Source organism: Cyanistes caeruleus, chromosome 7 (assembly GCF_971803275.1).
Source record: "Cyanistes caeruleus chromosome 7, bCyaCae1.hap1.1, whole genome shotgun sequence".
Lineage (NCBI taxonomy): Eukaryota > Metazoa > Chordata > Aves > Passeriformes > Paridae > Cyanistes > Cyanistes caeruleus.
The window spans coordinates 22,812,219-22,831,911 of record NC_141707.1 but is presented as its reverse complement, the minus strand read 5'-3'; the positions used below and the strand labels follow the sequence as shown (position 1 = coordinate 22,831,911).

General features: G+C 35.7%; 1 protein-coding gene and 1 long non-coding RNA gene across 20 annotated transcripts in view; one reads left to right on the top strand and one right to left on the bottom strand.

Moving 5' to 3' along the window:
* LOC111932129 (uncharacterized) overlaps positions 1-19,693 on the bottom strand; it is a 291,751-nt gene that overhangs the window by 135,519 nt on the left and 136,539 nt on the right. For 2 of the 5 annotated variants that reach the window (XR_015288965.1, XR_015288966.1), the window contains exons 4-6: positions 12,553-12,693; positions 11,202-11,267; positions 9,825-9,970 (exon numbers count right to left, since the gene is read on the bottom strand). The exons of 1 other annotated variant lie outside the window; for it this stretch is intronic. This is a non-coding gene — a long non-coding RNA (uncharacterized LOC111932129). Of the gene's footprint in view, positions 1-2,895; positions 2,943-9,824; positions 9,971-11,201; positions 11,268-12,552; positions 12,694-19,693 lie in introns of all 5 variants that reach the window. 2 more of the 5 variants (XR_002865941.2, XR_002865939.2) reach the window with 2 other exon arrangements.
* Positions 1-19,693, top strand: part of B3GALT1 (beta-1,3-galactosyltransferase 1) — a 174,999-nt gene that overhangs the window by 31,154 nt on the left and 124,152 nt on the right. The window lies entirely within an intron of this gene.

Here is a 19,693-nt window from a genome sequence, read left to right as displayed (position 1 = left end):
GGAGGAAGGCATGAATGAAGAGATAAAAGGTAAATTAAAATTAGTGCACAAGACAAGAAATATATGTTTCCAGTTGAGGCTAAAATTATCAGACTATTTTAAAAATCAAATTGGAAGAATAAGGAATGAAACCCATCAGATCTTTAATGCAGGAAAAATGAATGGCAGTGAAAAGATGAAGAATTGAATATGAATCTAAACTAAGCATATGGAATGTGATGAATTTTTTAAAGCATGTGGAACATATTTTTTCCATAGTGCCCATACAGAGCTTTCAGCAACCTGCAGCCAACCCTCATTTAAAGATCAAACATCTCGTCTCTCAAAACAAACCAAAACATAGAGATTGCAAGTCTGTCTTTAAGAAACACAGGTGTGAGGATGGTGTAGCCAGGTATTTTTCATACATAAAACAAATATCAAATCTTCTAATGCAGGTGAAGGGAAAAAAAGGCTTTTAAAAGCTAAAACAAGAGTATTCATTAGGAACTTAAATGTTGTATAATATCAAAAGGCATTTCAGAGTTTCATAATAGTCTGGTAAAATAAATGTTTCTGTAAAGCCCATGTCAATCTAAAGAAAGAATAGTAGAGAACACTTGTCTAAAGTGCTTCTCAGTAGCACAGAGCCAATAAGTAGTACAGTATAATTTTCAAAGATAAATCTGTTTCTCAAAGAAAGTCATGAATGTCTGTACTATTAAATTTACTTTTATGGGAACTTTTTTGGGAAAAGTTCTTGATGTTTATTGTGCACTAATGATCTCATTTTGGAACTGGCAGGGTTTGCACATTCAAGTTTGTTCAACATTGTACAATAGAATAACATTTATGTATCCAGTATAGATAAATAAAAAATTCTGAAGCATTAAAATCAAGACTCCCTTATTTGTAACAAAAACAAACTGGAAGAAGTGCTCTTTCCCCGACTGAGAAGAATTTTAGTCTGTCTCCCAGGACTGCTCAATGTGGACACTGTGCAAACACATGGAGCCAGTGTAGCAGCAGGGCATGGCAGCCAAGCCAAAAATGGCTTCAGTTCAGCACTCTACCACATCAGTTTTGTCTTGTTTGCCTTGTCCAGTAGCCACGTTCTGGAGGACTCCAGAGCTGGTATCGCCTTGCTGGACCTGAGCTGGCCTGGTCTATATCAATTTCTTTTTTCTCTGCTCTTGGTACCCATACCAAGGTGAGGCTGCACAGAGTACATGGACATTCTTATTTACATGTAAATTCTTATTTACAGAGATGTTCAGCAAGTGAATTCATGGCTATTGTCTAAAGTAAGTATTTAGTTCCTCTGAAAGGAGTAGCTTACTCACTCATCATTGAAATAAGCTTCAGAACATGCTAAAAGAAAAAAGCCCCATTCTGAAAAAAGAAAAAAAGTCCTGTTCATAAACAAAAATGGGAATTATGCCAGGAAACAATACCTGAGAATAACCACTGGGAAACTGTTGCAAATCTGAACAGCTGGAATCTTGTCTCAAAAAAAAATTTAACTCCTTTGTGCCAGCCTGGCACCTGATTTAGGTGACACACTGAATGTGAAATAGAAGACTTTACAAAAACTAAGCATATAGATAGTGCCAAAAATTCATTAAATCAACTTAATTCTACTTTTGGTATTTTCTGGCATCACAAGGCACTTGCAGATACTATTCCCTGTTTTCAGGGAGGAAAAATTGTACTTAGTGACCTCCTTGTTAGATAAATGTAAATTGACTGCATCACTATCTAGAGGCTAAGACTAGCATTGATGTTTCCTAAGAATAAATTTCTTATATGCAGAGATACAAATTTTGCTGTACTTAACATTAAGTAGCCATTTGCCTTGACTTCTGCTGGTAATTCTGATTATCACTCAGGAACTCAAACTGTCTTTACAAAGCAGTTCCAGTTCTCTTGATGTGAGTAGTATCTTTTGCAACCAACATCATTATTTTGGATTTTTTCTTCTAACCTTTTTACTAGGTCACCATCTGTTAGAGCAGCTGCATATTTTGTGTGAAGTAGATAGGCCATTCTTTTTGTATTTAGGAGCAACCAGCAGTGAAAACTTCATGTCCTGGCTGCACAAGGACCTTAGGTGAGCTTGGAGCCAGGCAGGAGCCCCAGCTCCCGAACCATCGCTAGTGCTCCCTGCAGCCCTGAGGTGGTTTTTGCTATTTTAAGTAATCATAAGCAATAATGTAATATTTACAAATTCATAATTTAAAAAGGGATATTAAACTCAATGGCCATGCCAGTTTTGGAAGTATTAAGATTAATCAAATATAACATTTGATTGTGACCCTTATTAAATGGAGACTATAGATGTTTTCTCTTAAAAGTCACCATAGGATTTGTCTTGAGTCTCATAGAAGAGTAAATGCATGGAATGATCAGGCACCTCTGGATCCATTTAATGCCAAGTTGGTCTTCCTTGTTAACTGCATTTTTTCCATAGAAACTATCCATTCACATGAATTATCAGTTTTCATAGTGCTATTCCTTTTTCTTTTTCATAAGATAATCAGAGAAAAGCCTTTTTTTGTTTTAGCTGCTTTTCCAAATCATTTCAATCTAGTTCATGACTCCACATAGGCATATTTCTTCTGCAGGATGACAAAAGCTTTCTTGATCACATGAATGTAATTTTCTATTAATAAGAACTCTTGAGATTTCTAACATGAGCAGCAAATTTACAAAAATGGTTTCTTCTTTCTAAGATTAATTTCATGGAATACTGCTAAATTAGGTCAGAGCATAAAACGTGAAGGCTCCTATCTCTAGAAAGAACATAACTGCTACCATTCATTAATAAGAATGTATTCTAATAGCATTGAGGGTAAATCTCTAGGCATCACTGTTTGCCTCTATTTATAACTTCTACAGTATAGGTGAAATACTCACCATGTGTCTCAGATGAAATGAAGAGCGAATCCTATGACCAGACTAAGCTGAATGGGATTTAAAGAAAAAATTCACTTTGCATTTCATAGAGCTATTAAAGAAATATAAAATAATCAATAATGAGATCTATGGTGCTTCTTAATATTATTGATTTTTTTACTGCAAAGAGTAGGTCATATTAGACACAATATATATTCTAGTTTAATTACTGAAAATGTCTTTTTTCTGCTTTTGAATAGTCAATGCTCCAAAATGAGAGGGATAAAGGAGGTATTTTTGTCAAAATGTTATTTTCTTATCACAGTTTTAATTTTCATTTAGAGTCCTGAGGAATTTACATGGTGTATCTAGTCATAAGTTTTTACTACTGCACATAACTTGCAAAAATTGTTCAACAAACTTATTTTTTTATGAAAGAAATTATGTTATTTGACCATTCAGCTATGAATATTTCAGTGCAAATAAATTGTATATAGCAGGTTTGTTACCACAATAACTTTTCATGTTAAATACAAAAATTATGCCTAAAACCCTGCCATCCCTCATTTGTAATATGTAAATGGTGATAGATTAACTTTTTTTCTGGTAAGGTAACATTTAAAATAGGGATTACAAAATTTCATTGACCTGCCATCAACAGGGGCGTTTCCTCTGTCTTGAAGTGTAACAGAAGTTATTTTAATTAGTATTTCATTAGTATTAATAGTTTGTTCTCTATAAGACAACTGCAGGATGCTCTTAGGATGACTGATAAGAATTCAGATGCCAAACCAGTGCTATTGGGGCAGAGATGGTTTTGACTCTGCTGGAGTTTAACTCTGACCTATCAAATTCCTCCATGGAGAAAATCAAGATTATTCTGCTGCAAGGAAGTTATTTCCTGTAATTTAGAAAGCAGATAAATGCCCTCCTTAGGCAGCTGTTTATCACATAATTTTTTAACTCTACAGTTCATTTAGACTGTTTGTTATTTCAGGATGCAGAAAACTGGGTGATGGAGAAAGGCATGCGAAAGTAAAAATAATTAACAAAAAGCAAAGGTTGTGCAGAACAAATCAATAAACTTACTAAGAAAAAATGCTGAATTCCCTTAAGCAGGTAGTTCCTTCCAAATAAACTCTCTTCAATTTGATTTTTGTGGTGCTGCAGCACTGGGCTAGGCTAGACTAGAGACCATCAGGAAACCCAGTGGTAACTCTTGAAGATCACTGAGTTACAGTATCCTACTTAAGAATATTTGGAAATATATGTCCGACCTTTATTCTTTTAAATCCTCTGTATCAAGCCAAAATTTCTCAGAGCAAAAGCTGCAGCATCATTCAAGCCTAATAAGTGGTTCTGGATTTTTCAAAATTCAGCCATAAACCCTGAAAATTTAGTGCCACATATTCAGGTTGCTTTTCTTTAGGTCTGTCCTTGTACTCATCAAACAAAGAACATTCCAGCAGGCATTGAAAACAGGGAAATCTCTTACTACAGCTTTCAACCCATTAAAGGTTTTCCCAGTTGGCAGTATAGGGATAAAAGCTCTTTTAAATGGATTGCAGGGGGGATAGAAATACAAGGAGAAAATTGTTACATGGATTAATGAAGAGTTGATGAAATTAGTCAATTTTAAAATAGTTGGCAAGCTGAATAAACTTATTTAGGTAAATATGCTCTCAAGAGATAGAAGGACCAGCATACAACACAGAACTTGTAAAACAGCTATTTAAAGAATATAAATAAGGAAATGCTTGAGGAATTTTAATATTCAATATATTGTCAACATTTGTGCTCTTTTTAAGATGCTAAAATAAATCATTGACAGAGTTCTTGAACATCTTGGAATTAGTTTTATAAAAGCATGAACATAATTCTGTGAAATATCTGAAAAATGGGGACAAAGAGAAAATGAAAGCAGCATCAATCTTTCTTCTAAATCCTAAACCTGAACAATGTGGTGCTCCTTGCCATTGTCTGTACGTTTTCACCAGCTGGTGGTATTATTCAGATTTGTGCTATGATTCATACACACACAAAAAACTGTGTAGGACAAAGAGATTGTTACTTCTCTTGTAATTTCCTACTAGGAGACTCTAGGCAAGATGGCATATGTAATCAGTTAAATGTCTTTTGTCAGGGATGTTAACTGAACAAACTGATGATTTTTTCTGTGCTGAATTAAACAGTGTTATTTCCACATGTAATTTCTATGTAAGTGTCTCATACATAGACAAAGGTAATAAGTGCTGGCAACTATTTGGAACTTTGAAAATATGATTTACAAGAAAGTTATCTAGAGTGCTTTATTGGGAAGTTCCAAGAGCACTGCCAGCAGTTGAAGAGCAGTGATCCTGCCCCTCTGCTCTGCCCTGGTGAGGCACATCTGAAGTGCTGTGTCCAGTTCTGGGCTCCTCAGGACCAGAGGGACGTGGGGGTTCTGGAGCGGGTCCAGCAAAGGGCTACGAAGGTGAGCAGGGGTCTGGGGCACCTCACTCCCAAGGAAAGGCTGAGGGAGCTGGGCCTGTTCAGCCTGGACAGGACTCAGAGGGGACCCCATCAGTGTCAGTGAATGTCTGAAGGGAGGCTCTCAGGAGGATGGATCCTGGACAGGGGGCAGAGGGCAGAAACTGATGCACAGAAAGTTCCACATGAACACAGGGAAGAACTTCATTGTGAGGGTGCCTGGGCACTGGAACAGGTTGCCCAGAGAGGCTGTGGAGTCTCCTTCTCTAGAGACACTCAAAAGCTGTCTACAAGCTACCACAGTCCCAGTAGTGTGCTCTGGGGCACCCAGCTTGAGCAGGCAGTTTGGACTGGATGACCTCCAGTGGTCCCTTCCAACTTTAACACCCAACACATCCCCACACCCTCCCAAAAATTAGGACATTTTTAAGAACTAAAAAATAATAAGTGATGTAACTGAATAGCCATAGATATTCTGTTACATGCAAACTAAGTAAATATAAATTAATCCTTGGGGTAATGTCTGCTTTCTAGTTTCTATATGAGCAGATAAATTTGTGACAAAAAGAGCAATGTGAGGTCAAGCTGTAGAAAATTAAATAAAAACCCTGAGAGGACAAATGGACATTCTTACATCCCAATAAGAAGGAAAGATTTTCATCTTTTTGTTGGCATTTGTTTTAAAATTTCAGTTGCCTGAAAATGAGGTTGTCAATTGATTCAAAATATGATGGTGACAATAATGATATTTTAAATCAACACACCAACAGCTAAGAGTAGTAAATGAATAGCTCAGGTGCCTTGGAGTTATTTGGTTATTAAAGTAAGAAAGAAGCAACATTATGTACATCCCTTGACTCTTTAGAAACCTCCTTACATGGATAACTTCATCATCATTTTGAACAGAAAAAATTTGATTTTTTTTTTTTCATACATGTCTTAAGGGAACATATGAATGAATAGAAAGATTACATAGGTACACAGTTTTCATTGTTTGTTTCTCAAGGTCCTTTTTCTTTTGTTTAGTTTCTTAATTTGACACTAATTTTGTCAAATGCTGTATAAAAATAGAGCAATGTAGTGAACATGAGATAACAATTCACACCAGGATGCAAAGTTACTTAATTAAAAGAGAATAATTTGAAATCAGTAAAAAAGCCCTGATGGAGGTAGGTGTGAAGACTTTTTTCCTGTTTCTTAACTGAGACAGCATTGGCTATCCAGACTTAATACAGCACCCTATATGCTAGCAAGGTACAAGATGGTTGCTAACTGAGAAACTGCTTGCTCTGCAGCAAGGAAGACAGGTAATAAGTTATGTAGCATGGTATGAATTTAGTTGCATGAAAAATGAAAACAGATTTAAGAATTTGGATGCACAGGTTTAAAGATACCCAATGAAACTAAAATCTTGGTAGTTGCCCAGATGTCCAGTTTTAAGTTGGTTTTTCTGAAAAAATTTGTTACTGTCATAAGTGAGCCACAGTTTCACTTAATAAATACAAAAGATTAAGAAATAAACTGGAGTGTTTTAGAAAAGAACAGCACAATGAAGCTACAGAGGAAAGCATAACCTCAGGGAGAAGAGTTAATAACATTTCAAAGTAACTTTATACTGACCAGTCTAAAGTCTTTAATATTTCTCCATGTCATTATTCTTGGGAGAGACACACGACATAAAACTCTACTATTTTTTTGACATTTTGCTAACACTCAAGTATTAGATAATGTACACAGAGATTTAATTGATAAATCTTTTTATATTGGGTTGTAGAGGTCTGAGGTTTTCTTCATGAAAATAATTCTAGAAAATCTAGAAGGCAAAAAATGGATTTAGTCTGAATTTCTTTTTGATGTAAGAGAAAGAGATGACTCATTTAAATTACATTTTCTAGAAGTAATTCATGATAAACTGCTGCTTAGAAAACTAACATGCCATTAAATATAACTGATTACTGTAATCCCTTATATTAACCCAGTGACTACATGTTTTGCAATAAACATGATATTTAAAAGTAAAGAGAATGCTAAAAAAATCTTTGCCAGTAAAATAAGAACTCATGCTTAGAATTCACAGAGCATTTTTATAGTGAGGTGGTAATTTTCTGATAATATCTACATTTAATAGTATGTGTATTTCAGAGTGTCTTGATACATCTTAATTTTTCATGTAACTATACCTTATTTGATTTAGCACAGCCTTGTTTTGTCTGTGGAGTTAAAGAGCAAGTAAACATCACTGTAGAAAGCCTGCAGTCTCAAGATTCACCTGGCAGAAATAATACTGGCAGCTCTACCACCAGTGTACTTTCCACATCTTTTATCCACAAAATAGACTGCAATGTACTTCCCATATGGAAAAACTCCATGGTGCTAGCTGTAAAAAAAGATCAAAGTCTGAAAACATTTATTTGTTAGGCTCTGTCTTTTTAACTATGTGCCTTCCTGTGCTTCTTTTTACTAGCAATTACTGGACTTTTACCTCTCAAGAGAAATTATTCAAAGGCTTTATTTTTACACCTTGAGTATTATTTTAACCATTAGACCAGTCTCAATTCCAAAGCCAGATGTTTATGTTCCTTTAAAATATCAAAGTTTGATGGATTTTCATGTTTAAAGATGCTTCACAGGAGATAGCAAAAATGGTACCAAATCAGGCTGCAATTTCCTGACAGGTCAGTGTGTGTAAACTGCATGTCAGGATTAATTAAGTACCAAAGTAATCCTCAGCTGTGCACTGCTTGCATATGCACCACCGAGGCAGTTTGATACACAGTGGCTCTTTGATGCCAGAGGAGCTGTTGGAGAGCAGGTGGGAGGGAGTCTCTCCCGATGGCACTAAAGTGCACAGGTGGGTACAAATCACAGTCTCAGCGTTAGGGAAGGGCTGGATTCACCACTGTCCCCACCAGGCTGACATCTAAAATGTTTCTATGCCCTACTGTCTACTAATAAATTCCTTAATGCTTGAGTATTTTGCAGAAGGAAGCTGTGAATGCTAAACACCCTAAAGCTTGGGGGATTCAACCAATCTCTACTTCCAGCTTCAGTTGATATTTTGTTGTTAAAAGTCCACCAGCTTCCAGAGGTCCATTTCAGAATATAGACACTATCATGCCCTGGTAGGAATCTGATGTGCTGGCAGATGTCAAATAGAAATTTCAAGCCTCCTCAAGATTAGGCAGGGAGCTAAATCCTAAATTTAGACTATTTTTTTTCTAACTCCTTAACCAGTGTGATCATTGGATTAACTGATAGAAAGCTTATCAGCTGTTTTTTGAGAGGGTGTAATATCCATAATAGACCCAGCTCGGGGGTGAGTAGTCAGCTCTCTTAATCCTTGGTGGAAATAGGCACTTTTCCTCAGCCTAGAATTAAATACCAATGTGCCTAGGATAGGATGGACTTAGGTCTCCATTAATCTCCTGGAAATGCAGGAGGCTACCTGCAGACTAGTTACTGTAGCAGTCTCAAAATCCCTGTGGATACCACAAAAAATTTTTGTATTTCTAGGGATAAGGGAAAAAATAAATATATGCTCCCTGAAACTTAGTCTGTGTTTTAGTAATACCAAAACAAGACTACAATTAATTTCCCTGTATTTTTCAAAAGATATTTTGCTTTCCAGATTTTCTTCTTGTCTGTCCATCAACTCTAAGATCTACTATATGAAATTGCTAAGTACAAAACAAGAAATAATTCTTGTAGACATTTAGTAGGGCTGTGCAAATATTTCACCTAATTTAATAGGTTTTAATCTCTCCTCACAATAGCCTGTGAATATAGTAAGGACCTCAAAATGTAGTTTTAGTCTTTTTTTTCTACTAAGATAGAGCTTTACCATGGAGTATAAGATGCAACTAAAATATATTGACATTGATTTATCTGTTTTATATGACTCTGATGATGAAGAGCTAAAGTAAAAAAAGAGGTTTAGGAAAAGTAATCTGAAAACTAATCAGTGGTTCAAGGTAGGAAAGTGTTTTTATTACTTCATGATATTAACAGGGCAGAAAATATCAAGAACTGGAAACTAGCATTTATTTTAGTGAACATCTACTTAAGGTCTGACTGGCCAGCATGCAGGTATTTGAATTATCAGGGTGAAAAATAGTATATGTGAAAAGAGCCATCCTACTTGTACAGCGTGGTAATGCAGGACTCACTCAGACACATGGAAAGCATCCTGGAGCAGTTTACAAGGTCCCTCTCTTAAGAGAAGCAGGTAACATGGAAGATGTAGCTGAGGTCCATATGTGGACAGGACACCCTATCTTGCCACTCAAGGTTGCAACAAGAAGTCTCTGATGGCACAACACTACAGTGAGGATAGGGTGCCTCACAAATATTGAATTTCAGCTGGATTACAAAGTGTAAATTTTCCATGAGCAGGAAATTTGAAAGGTGAAGACATTACTAGTGTAGCTTGTATCTGAACTATGACAGTTCTGTTCAGAACTAGAAATACATCTGAATTTAACTTTGAATATTATCTAGATGACAGAGGTGATGAATGAATAGCAGCATGAAGGTACACTCTCATCTCATAATTTCCTGTTGATGGTTTCTAGGTCTGGGAATGCTTTCCTTTAATGTGAACAGCAAGCCTGTGTATCCTCCTTGTACACTACAGATAAATGTAACCAAGAGGAAAAAGACAGGGAGGTGTTAACACCTACAGCTTATGCTACTTGTCAAACACAATAGGAATTTAAATTATTTTCTGACTAATAAATGTATACTGACTCCATTAGGAGAATGTATAGGACTTGGGACCTAGAGGAAGAATATACAGGTTGTAATGACAGCATAATGAATGTAAAGTCATAACCTTTTCAGACTTGTTATATATAAATGAGATTGCAGTCTAGTTGAGAATACAATATGCAGTTGTGACCTTTCTTCGAAATACAGAAATGGTGCTTAACTGTGAAATTCATTATGGTCTCCAGTGTGACATAGCTATTCATTTTTAAAGTGATTAATTTCAGTTAGTATTGACTAAAGACTTCATAGGACTGAATATAGAGATACCATGGGCAAGAACAATGTATAAGCAAGTATCATCTCCCTAACTAAGCATTTGCAGGTAGCAATTTTGTCAGATTGTCCATACATAAAATAACAATCAAGTAGGAAATATAAAAATGAAATTAACTCTCTAATTACATAGACTGAATATGGTTTATAGTCTTTTCAATGAACCATGCCTCATTAGAAATACAGATATGATTAAAGAACTATAATCCTGAAGAACAATTGGACAAATGGAATATGCAGATATCTTCAGTTTATGAAAATTTATAAACAAAATGCCACATACAGCTTTATCTAAGAAATTGTTTCTTGTAAACTTTGAAAGGCAGGAATGTCTGGGTTTGCAAAAACCAGGGTCATCATTGGGAATTACAGTCTAAACTGCAGAGTTTGTAAATTACAGGGAATGGAACAGGTTTTAATACTATAAATTAGGCATGGAATTTGGATCATTTACTAAAAATTCTGCTGTGGCTATTTTATGCCTACAGGGTGAATAAATGAAGAAAAATAGTATTTAAAGGGACCTGTATCATCACAAAGACTAAAAGTCATTACAAAATGATGCACAGAGAGAACATTATGGTACGTCATTCTCTGGGCAGAAGACTAAATCAAATTGGATGCACCTCCAATGAGAAGACACAGAGCACATTCTCATATTTGTGTGTTACTTCCTCTTGAATTTGCTGATCAAAAAGGGACTGGTCTCTTACTGAGCTGTAAATCCCAAAGGATTAATGTTCATGTTGAACAGACTGGATCACCAACATAATGACTTCTTATGGCTAATAATATCTACAGTTTCATAGCACTCTTACCTTTACTAGCTGCATCTACTGAATGATATTGAACCCTCACAAAAATGAAGTCCTGAGAGAGCTTTTCTGCAACAAACAGAAAATCACAAGAAAAAAAATTTGTGTATTGGCCATTCCAATTGGCTTTAAAATCAAAAAGTAAAAATTATTTGCTGTTTCCTGGATGTTCTTTTTAGTGAAGTGAGATATGGAAAATATAATACATTAAAAATTTAGCTTATAATTGGTTTACTCTGTAGACAGAATTTAAGAACAACAGATAATGTGTTTATAATACAAAACTTGGGAGTAACTTCAGTGCTTATAAAAATAATAAAAAATATTATCTCTGTAAAGTTATTACTTCATTTAAACCAGGTCTCTTGGCACATCAAGAATCCAAACAGATGTCTTGAATTAATTGAGTAGACAGGAGTGATAAACTTTCAAAGCTCTGCTGACCTTGTAGTAGCTATCACAAATTGCAGTACCTGAAGATCTTATTCTTTTGCTTTTATGGCTAATTTTATCTTTGGCAAAAGGTCAAAATTAGTCTATTCAATAAGCAATTTAAAATTAAAAGCTCTAATAACATTTTAGTAAAGTTCTGTCTTCCTGTTACATAAAGTGATTAAATATATGTAATTATATGATTAAATTTTCCAATTACTGGTTTTCATGTGTTAAAGGAGTCTGAAAATACCCCATGCCATTGTCAGAATAGTGTGTATAAGTATATTTTCTTACACAGATTTACTGATGCCTTTAGGTTTTGGACTGTGTTTGGTTTTAAGCAGATTATTTTTCATGGACTTTACCTCAAAAAGTCTTAACTGTGATGTAATGTGGTATTTGTTCTGAAACAGAAAGATAATTTTTAAAAATAGCAGTGTTTATCTTTTCATGCATGTTGAACTCAGGTTTCTGAGTACTTCCAACAGGATAATCTACCCTAACTTTAATTATATTATACTGGGTTTATGTCATATAACTCTACTACTTTTACAAGGTATGTATGTAACAGTAGAAGCTCAAATGATATTTTTAAGCATAAATTTACTCATAATAACTAGGAAAGCTAAAATAACATTTGTGAAAACCAAATTTTGTGCAGTAAGGAGAATTTTTAAAGTATGATAAGGAAATGTATCCTATTGCCATGAATGCTCGATGTATAAATCATGAAAGTAAAATCTAATTTCTGAATTGACAGGACAGAAAAAATCTCCCAGATTTGTTCATATATACCTTTTCACAAGTCAGAAACAGGAATCAGAAATTACAGTTCAAAATTAATCTAATCAAATTTGATTTAAATCTAACCAGATTTGTTAGAGGATTCTGTAAAGACATTCCTTGAGTTTGAACTCACATTTATTTCATGAGCAAACACATCTGGGTTTTACATCAGGTTTTCCAGGGAGATCTTAGTCATGACTGTGAGGGTCTGTGTGCAGGCAACAACATGTGCAGAGATCCAACACCACAACTTGGTTGTAAGGTACAAGGGAACCTGGAGAGAGAAGATCAGGGAGACTTCATGGCTTGGCAGCACTTTTACATATTCTGTCTGGTGGACATTGTTGAATGAACTGATCTTAGTCCTTATTTAATAAAGAGTGTAATTTCCTGGGAAGTTAAACTGGAAGGAAAGTTCCATGAATCTAAATGGAAATTATTTACATAAATAATGTAATACTAGAAGAAAAGGTGAACTAGAAAAACTACTCCAGGAGCAGGGAAGCAGAGGATAGAAGAAAGAAGGGTTGAGCTGTTTTATTAAAATATAGTGATCAAAGATCACAAGTAAAGCTTAATGTTTTATAAGATGAGATGAATAGCTTTCTAAACCTAGAGACTTCGGGACAGTGATCTGTCTCTAAGTCTCTAGTGATCATAGGTCTCCAGTGATCCTTTATTAATGCAACTGCTTAAAAAAAGAAATTTAATACATGCAAGAAAAAAAAAAATCCTGTGTTCCCCTTTATCAGCTTCATTTTGTGAAGTTTTTTTCAAATCTTATGCGTAAGAGAAGGAATAACAACTCCTGCTGTATACATACAATTGCTTGAAGTCCAAAATGCCTGAATCTCCAGATTTTCTCTGTGGAATCCATTTAATCAATTGCTCAGGTACAACAGACTATTGCAAGCTCATACATATTTAATGATGTAATATAAGCTTCTGGACAAGTTCATGAGGTGACAGTGGTCCAGCCTCAAAAGAAATTGAGTTGCAGCTCACTGTGCCTTTGCACTTGGCCTAAATCCCTTGAAGTGATGGGATGCTACAGAGAAGCACAACAGTGTACTTAGTAGGAGGGCTGAGAACACTGCATTTGAGGCATCTGCAGCTTTCTCTAGCCTAAAGACTAGGAAGAAAACTTGGTGTTCCCTACAGTAGGCTGGAACATGAACAAAAGGGACAGCAATACATAAAAGAAACCTTTATAACACTGACAACATGCACAGTAAAAGCATTCAAAAGCATAGTAAGGGTTTAAAAAATATTGTGTGTAGGAAGCCAGGGCAAAGAGACAAAACTATCAGGCCTAAACAATGAGTTCTGCCAACTCTTCTTTTGTTCATATATTCACTTGTATTCAGGATTCTTTACTGTGTGCTTTACTGACAGCTCAGTGCTTGGCATAGGCCATGCCAGCAAATTCCAACACTGAGCCTCTGTCAGAAATCCTGCTTCTTCAATGCTCTGGACAGGTCATGAGCGAGCCTGATATCTGCCCAAGCAGCATGGGCACAGATTAATGATTACCTTCCCAAGTTTCTGGCCATTCTAGCACAGCCCTGGGCGGTTGCTGGATGCTGTCCAGTCAGCAATTTTCCAGTTCAGAAAGCTGTGGGTAGCTGTGAAGAAGCACAAATCACAGCTACCTGTCCTTGGCCTGTGCAATAATAGCCCATGGTCAAAAACCAGCCAAAGATAAAAGATATCCAGGAATTTGGCAATGCTATTTCACACTAATGTCTGACATCTTTGCTGTTTGTAAGGGCACTTGGCTAAACTCACTGTACATTTTGGGGATCACAGCATGGTACTTTATTCATATTAATAAGTCATTATTATACTATGTGGAGATTTACTGTACAAAAAATTTTTGAACCATGTCAATTAATATTATTCCAGCTATGAACTGAATGTCTGTTTTTTTAAATATAATATGCCTGAATTCTTATCTGATGATTCATAATAGATCCAAACCACTTGTTATGACTGATGACAATCACAGGCTTGCTCATAGTAACAAACAATACCTGTTAGATTTGAACCCCTCTCCTTTTACTTGCATTTTGTGGGACATTCTTTAAAGTAAAAGTTTAAGTGGAAAAAAAATCTTCCCCAAAGTAATATGAAGATGGATGCAGCCAGTACAGCTCTGCACACTATTTTCTTTTAATGTTCTTTATCACTGTGCTGTCAGAATGTATTTAATATCATGTAAATTCTGATCTAAGAGAATTAGATTCATTCCATATCCAGTGAATAACTTCAGTGTTTTGGAACAGTCAAGTCTTTATCTTGTAAAATTAAGATGCTGGCCCAGCATACCATTAGCTTCAGATTATTAATGAAAATTTAAGTACATTAGCACAGTAATATAATGGGGCCTGGTCTTCTTAAAAATTCCTGGCAATTTGGTGAAGAAAGCTGTCAAACAAAACGAGCCTGGTAGTCACTAATAATAGTATATATTTAAGCTTACATGCTCCTACACAGTTTGTTCTTTATTAACTGATGGATTGGGCAAAGTTGGTTTATGAGAGAAGCAACTTGGGCATCAGCTGTCCCAAGGATTGCTGGCATACATCAGGATGGCAAACAAATGGGTTTGTTACCCAGGCTAGTGGGTATGAATGTGTGGCTCCATCACAAAGGCACGGGAGGGCCCATAGGTACAAGGTACAAGGATTTTGTTGGGAGAAGTCCTAAGCTACTCCATCCATTTCCATTTGCTGCTCCTGCTGAGACATTCAAACTCCCACTGCAGTGCTGTGACTCACTGAAGAACTGGGGAGAAATGCATGTTGCACAGAGCTTATCAGTAATGTCAGCACTGTGACAGAGCAACAGAGGATGGGAATTGAAGGTGGCTGGGTCAAGATTTACAGTCTCCTGTATAATTCTTCAGTTTAATCCTTACTAGTTTCCTGCCTGCTTAGTAGGAGAGTTTGGGATTTGGGGAAGAAATCTTCGAAACTTACATAAACTGCAGTTTTGAGCTGTGCCAAATATGGTATAACTTTGGCAGAGATTATTCCTTAATCTTAAAATTACTAGAGTGCTGCAACAACAAAATAAAAAATGAAAATGTTTACAGCTGATGTATATCAGATTCAAAGTGTATACTTAAAGCATGCCAGTAAAAAATATAAAAACATCAGTTGCGCAAAACTGATTTATCAGATCACTGCAGCTCAAAATTGAGAATCAAGTAAGACAGACATAGATACATATATTCTTTTTTGGTTGTCAGGGTGAAAGAATCATTTCTAGGATGGAGAAATAGAATATAAGTCAGTCATATAATATGCCAAGGATGCATGATCTCCAGAAGCATATTTTTCCTATATGCCATTTTATGGTGGTTGAGAGTAAAATCAGAGAATGTCTTTGTTGATTGGCTAGAATCAGAACAGGATTTAGCAATTGCAAATGCTGGAAATACAAGAGCTGAGATTTCTGTACGTACACATTTTTGGGACAGTCAGGGCATATCTCTTATCAAATAAAATTAGTTCCAAGGTCATGCATGAGTATGGGGGTGAAGATGTTAGTGGTTTTCATGAATACCAGGTCACAATATTTTAAATAAATCATCTACTACCAAACACAGTTTGATTGAACCCAGTAATATGTAACCTACAACTTCACTGAATGCTTGTCTAATCTTGCTGACAACTTGACCAATAATACTACTATTTATAAAATGACCTGCACTAAAAGAAGTGAAGTAGGGTAAAGCAGCTGGCTTGCTCTGACTGCTGCAATAATGCTGGACAGTTTAGATGTGATCCACACATATCAAAAAAGTTTGGTTTTTTTTATTTATTCAGTTTGGAGAACAGAGTTATTTAATATATTTGCTCAATTTTATTTTCTCACAATCCCACGTGCAGAAATCGTTGTCTCAGGCTGAACTGTGCCATCGCTCAATGTGGTGACATTTGAACAAAGTTTTCTCAGACAAACATACACAGCCAGGACCCAAGAGGGAGAAGATGACAGGAAAGGCAGCAGCAGCATTACAGTAACCCTAGCACTGAGAAGTTTGATCCTGAAGATCAGTACTAAGGAGAGCTTGATATAATAGACACATCTCAAACATTATTCCAGATAAGGACCTAACAGTAACAGTAAGTCTCCAGAGAAAAACATCTGGGTCCTCCCTTGCAATAGAGCTCTAAAGGAAGGAGCAGCGTGGTAATTTATATTAGCACTGGAGGTTTGTTATGTGTGTCAAGCACCAGACATCACAAAAGAAGTAAAAAAAATACCATGAATATTAAACTATTAGCAACTTAAAGAAGTCATTACTCCTCTAAGACTCAGCAGTAACACTGCAGTCATTTAAATACTGCTGTCTAGCAGATGTGACAGCTGGAGTACACACTGTTAAAGAGGCACCGTAAGCTTTGGGGTCACTTTGTGTACTCTATGTCCTTCATGACATGGCAAGACCCAGTAAAAGCAGCAGGTTAGATCAGAATATGTGAGGAATCTAGAAGGAGAAAAATATTTGTATTCAAAGGTGCCTTTGGCTCCAAAGTTCATTTTGGACAGAACTCCTAGCATCACGGTTTGATGGATACACATTTTCTGAGGGGAACATCAGCTCTCTGCTAATCAGTTACTTACAAGAGGATTCAATAGCACATAGGAAAAGAGGAGATAAGTATACTACAACAGTAATTGTTCTTTGAGTTGTTACGTTTAGAATGGATGCCAGACTCTGCTCCCCAATTCACTAGGATGTAGATGGTAAGAGAAACCTGGAAGATTTTGGTTTTCCAGACTTACATCTTTTCATACAAGCAGAAATTGGTCTAAGGTACTTCCATGTGCCTAAGTTGCTGCTCTGGGATCTCCAGGCTTGTTCAGATGAGGGACAGAGGTCCTGTATAGTGGAAATCATGTTGACAGCAAGACTTTCAACCACTGTAACTTTCAGAATGTAAATGCTGATAAAAAATGTGGAGCACGAGGCAACATATTTCCAAGAGGGAAATGGGCTACTAAACATCATCTGCAAGAGCCAAGGCAAACACAACAGCATCTATGCATTCACCATTAGGAGAAGGCAAAGGAAATGCACCTAAAACCTTCATTTTGTGTTTGATCTGTTATTACTGAAGGAGCCCAAGTACAGAGAAAAACAGTGGATGGGTTTCAGATTTTAGTTGCTTTGCCAGAGTAATTTTGAATAGCAAAGACCTGTTGGAGAAAATAACTTCTGAAGGCTGGTGCAATGATGTTTGCATAAGCTTGATAGTAAAATAAGAATAGTAATAGCCCCACTTTGAAAAGAAAATATAGTTTAGTATGACAGGTGTATTAATTGCTAAAACATTTGTTTTCTTATAGATTTCTATGGGTAATTAAGGTACAACTTTCAGAAAACATTGACAGTATTAAGTTTTCCTAAGGAAACCACTAGCTCAGTTGTACATTTCATTGTTTATATTTTCTGTTGTAAAATTAAGTTCAAGGGAAAGGAGACTAAAACTACAGTTACAGTATTTGTGACTGTAAAAGGCAGAGTGTTACTGTGGACAAAAATATATGCTAAGTCTGATCAGCTCTGTGACCAAGGGCACTCCTCACAGAGCTAAAATGAAAACCCACAAGGATGTTTTTGATGTACTGTGGACAACAGTAAACCCAGATTATGTCTGTCTGTTCAAAAGAAAGCTTACAGGTATGAGGTATATGAAAAAATATCTTTTTGACTACTCATTATTGCCACTGATCTTTCCAGATGATCAATGCACTGCTTCCAGTTTCAATAATGAGATTTAAAAGGAAAGAAGAAAAAGGAAAAGGAAGATGATGAACTTACAGGGTCACCTCTTAAATGAACAGACATTCCAATGTGATTTTTTTAAGACAATTGTTATTTTTTCATTTTATGACTACCTTCTTTCTAAAGAAGCTTTCACCATTTTTTTACAGCTGGGAAGGATAGTATTACTAGGAAAAGATTTATAGATAGAACTACTTTTTAATAGGAAGCAAATTATTGCAGCATGTTATACAAAGGTTCTCAAATTTAAATGCAAGTGCACAGACAGAACACAGGAGGACTTACAAGAACAAATCAAGGGACTGTAATACAGTTAAGCTTTTCTAGGTAGGATAGGCTGTATGTGTAAGCCCTCTTATATTTACGGTTAGCTAATGGATTTATTGAGGTTTGGTTCTAGATTCTCCATCTTTCGAAGTTCCCTTTGCTCTTTTTTCTCCTTTTGGTAGACACCTAAAAACATTAGCTACAGCAGCAGAAAACAGATCAGTAAATCAGCTGTACAGAGCAAACACAGAAATACTCGAGGAAATAAACTTCAGCATAAATTCTACCCTCCTCCATTTTTCCAGTTATTACAGAAATGTGGGTTTGTGCCATATATAGATAATCTTGTTACCATGTAAGCTGCTGGAAATGGCTGTAACCATTCTGCCATTGTATAAAGGCAGGGAATATTTTTTTTATTATTATTTGATGAATATAACAGAGCTAAAAACAGGGTTTTTTTCCACAAGATATTACTAACAAAGCTGCTGAGGAAAGAACAAGTCTTAGCCCATGAAAACTCATATATTTGGTTTAGAAGATGAATGAAAAGGCAAGGAGTCCCAAAGCTTTTCACACAGATAGCAAGAATACTGCCTACTCTCAAAACATTCTGACTTGAAGGTTTTCATTGAAAGCTCCTCTGAAGTAGTTATAAAAATGACCAGAATGCAACACTTCTAGGAAAATAGTAATCACAATTCTAGACATGTTAACAAAGCACTGAAAAAGGATAAAAAGCAGAAATTATTTGGATGCACTGTTTTATTCTAAGCATTATATTTAGAGAAAAGATTACTTATTATGTCAAAATTAAATACAGTATCAATTTTAAAAATACAAATATATGCATAAATATATTGACAAACAAGGGAGTCTTGTCAATCAACTGAAATCAACTGAAGAAGTGTATCCCTTTTCTGTCACTGAGAAGAGCTCTCTACATTTCCCTATTTTTTAAGTGAGATTGTGAGGAAATATATTATACTACCTGCTAGTAATCTGAAAACCAAATCATATGAAATTGTTTCCATAATGGAAACTGTATGTACATCAAACTACCAATATGTATAAAGATGCTTGAAAACATATTCTGAAGAGAAATTTCCATATCTGACTACGAAAACCTGTGCAAAAAGCACATAGAGCAAAAACTGTAAAATGTTCTTATGGAAGTGTTGGCATTCAGTTGCTTTTCTCCTATTTA